The following is a 3,168-nucleotide window of genomic DNA, read 5'->3' as shown; positions in this document are numbered from 1 at the left end:
GCTTCTAGTAAGTCTTTGAAACCTAGTCTTTGGGGAAGGAAGACAGAATTAAACAGACACGTTGGTATAGCAAATCAAAACAGCGGTGCCATTAGCTTCCAACTAAAACTTCTTTAATTGTCTCCTTCATTATTACTGAGTTGAAAATCTAGAAGCACCTTTGATAGCACAAGAAAGATTAGTACCAAAAAATACAGGAACACTCATGGGAGGCCTAAAGAAATAATTTTACGCAGTTTGCTCTTTATGTAGAGCAAAGCTCTGGCAGAACTTTGATACAGCTCATTTTAAACCAGACTACCACAAATGAACTTTGCTTATAGTGGTTGGGGAATCCTATATAGGCAGTCTTGTTCCGGTACACCTACAGCTGTTCATTGGTGTAGTCTCCAGCAAAAGGGATGCATCTCTTTAAACCTTTTGGTTTTGTTTAACGTTGAATGGCCTATGTTAAATCTTTCTTGACTGGGCCCAATCAGAAATGTTAGGTAGTCAGTCCAAGACTCATCTATCACCCAGTCAGCATCAGTATATAGTTACAATGCTGTTGTTCAGCAAGGGGAAAAAAAAAAAAAAGCAAATCTAATCCACTACACAACTTTACCAAATGGGATAGTTACAGAAATGAACAGAGGACCTTGCTAACAGAACATAAGTAGTATTTGAATAAGAGCTAGAAGTTTTTACTGGTCAAGGTTGTCTTTTAAAGAAAGACACAAGTTACAAATTTTAAGGCAAGAGCCAGTAAGAACATGCTGATGTTGCACATGGATCTTTGCCACCCTCAGTTACAGTCCACTTGCTGTGTGGAAGAACTGCTAAGTATCTGCAGTGTACTGGAGGAATTAAGTAGCAGAAAACGAGTTAAACTAAATTGTTTTTGAGTAAGTAGCCTTTCAGGAAAGATGGGAGGAGAGAGAAACCTGCTATAACAGCATTTCCTATAGTTAGTCCTTTGAATATTCACAACTGAGAAATATTTAGGTTTAAACAAAAGAAATATGCTGCATCAGTAAATGCATCAGGACACATTTATCCAATAAGTAACATCTTGATGCCTTTAATGCATGTTCTCTGTTGTTCAATTCTTAGAAGAAAAATCTAAGAAGTTCAATTTACTGAGGTTTTTTTTTCAGGAGTTTCCAAGAGAAAGTACAAGTTAACACAGTGCATTTTAAAAAGTACATATCCATTTGGCTGCAGTCTGTGCTTCACTAGGTGTGACAACACATACAAAAGAAGTATTTGCTAGAAGATGAATTTGTAGTGGCTAATGGATCAAATGGGAAATATGGAAGTTTATAACCTTAAAAGACAAAGCTATAGAGAGGTACAAAAAGAAAACTTGAGATGTGGCTTTATCTTGCCTACAGTAAACAGGTCTAGATGCATGTTCCAACTATTAAAGGTATAAATAATATTTCCTGACTTTTGCTTAATTAAATGAAAATGTGATTGTGCATATGTAGATATTTCACTTAAAATATTGAAACTAGGATGATGAGGAAAAAAATCTGTTTGAAAACACATTGCCAAAAACTTTGAATTTATGAAAATATTTAGATCAACAGAAGTTTATCCTTCTCTTTTCCAGAGAGGATTTTTTTTTTTTTTAGGATTTCATCCAATCTTTACCATTAAGAAAGAACTTTAAATACCTAAATGAAATGTTTATTTGTTTGCTCACTTAAATTTGTTTACATACAATGAAATTCAGAAGACTGTTAACCAAAATAAATCTCAGTAGGGTAAAGATCTTAAACTATAAAGAGGCTGATAAATTCTGTTATCTTTTAAAAAGTGTCCCCAGTTAACAGGGTTTTTCTTGTGGTACACAAACAAAAAGGGGCATTAAGATACAGAACTGGACTTCTCTGAAAATTATTTAAGTAAGCGTTCAAAATTTTAACAACTTACAAGGAAAATGTTGTTTCCTTATAGTCTTTAAAAACACATTAATACAATATAAACAGTTAAGGCTTTTAAAATGCAAAACATTCAGTAGTTGAACTTGTAGATGCCATTACAATGCTGGATAGTGGCGTAACATGATGATGAAAAGGACTTCCATCACATACATTGGTACAAACGATACTGCATGACTAGATTTAATCATGTCATGCACTTTTAAAATACAGTTTTTAAAAATTTAACTTCTCCCCTCTCTTGGTAAATCTACAGTAGCTTGCGTTAGCTTTTATTTTCGCATTTCCTTTTAAAACTAGATTTAGAGACCAAGGTAAACATTAGGTGACACTTTTTTTTTTTTAATAATTTCATTGTAAAAAGACTTAGTCAAGACAGTGTAGTAATAAATATTTGACTTAACACTGGAGAGAACTAGGGGCAACTTACATAGGATTCATGTTTGTATGTTTCATCAGTTTCCTCTCTAGCTTCTTTAGTAAGCTTACATGTATATGTAAAAGGTGATTATCAAAAGTTGTACAAATAATAGCTATGCATCTATTCACCAGATAAAAGGATAATCAAAAATTGTTTATGAAAACTTTGGTAAGAATGTCTTTCACTGAAAGCTGCAATATGAAAGATAAACCAAAACACTGTCATTTAACAGTAAAGCTCTATCAGGTTATTGTGGGGGAACTGACAACAGCATTTTTCACTCCCTTACAAAGAAAGTAGCTGTAAGGTATTAACATTCTGTGACTGACTTTTTATGTAGGAACTAGTACTGAGGAAGCAGCAACAGATTTAGAATTTATTTCTGTGGGACAGGACAAGATACTTGATGCTTTCTATAGTTTTAAGTACCACTATCAAATTTTTTGAGGCTTGACCTGTAAACGATGATCATACACTGCAAAAATACAGGGGAAAAAAACATTCATGAGTGACATAATTTGTCCAATACAATCTGATAGCAACCTGGGGGCAAGTATTAACTGATTTCTTTTGGCAAGTACAAACTGTGTCAAAACCAGAGTCCTGCTTATTCGGTGAATGTCTGTACTGTAATTGCGTGACCAGTCGCACTTGTTAACATAATGTAACAGCACTAGCGATTTCAAGAGTTACCAAAATATAGGTGAAGAAACACTCACTGCAACAGATACGTCTCTTGAAATCGCTGTACCTATGGTCACCTTTTTAATGGGTTCTCAAAAGTTACTTTTGCTTGCTGGCCTCAGAGAAAGCATGTAAGAA

This window comes from Aptenodytes patagonicus, chromosome 10 (assembly GCF_965638725.1).
Source record: "Aptenodytes patagonicus chromosome 10, bAptPat1.pri.cur, whole genome shotgun sequence".
Classification (NCBI taxonomy): Eukaryota; Metazoa; Chordata; class Aves; order Sphenisciformes; family Spheniscidae; genus Aptenodytes; species Aptenodytes patagonicus.
Note: the sequence above shows the minus strand (reverse complement) of the source record.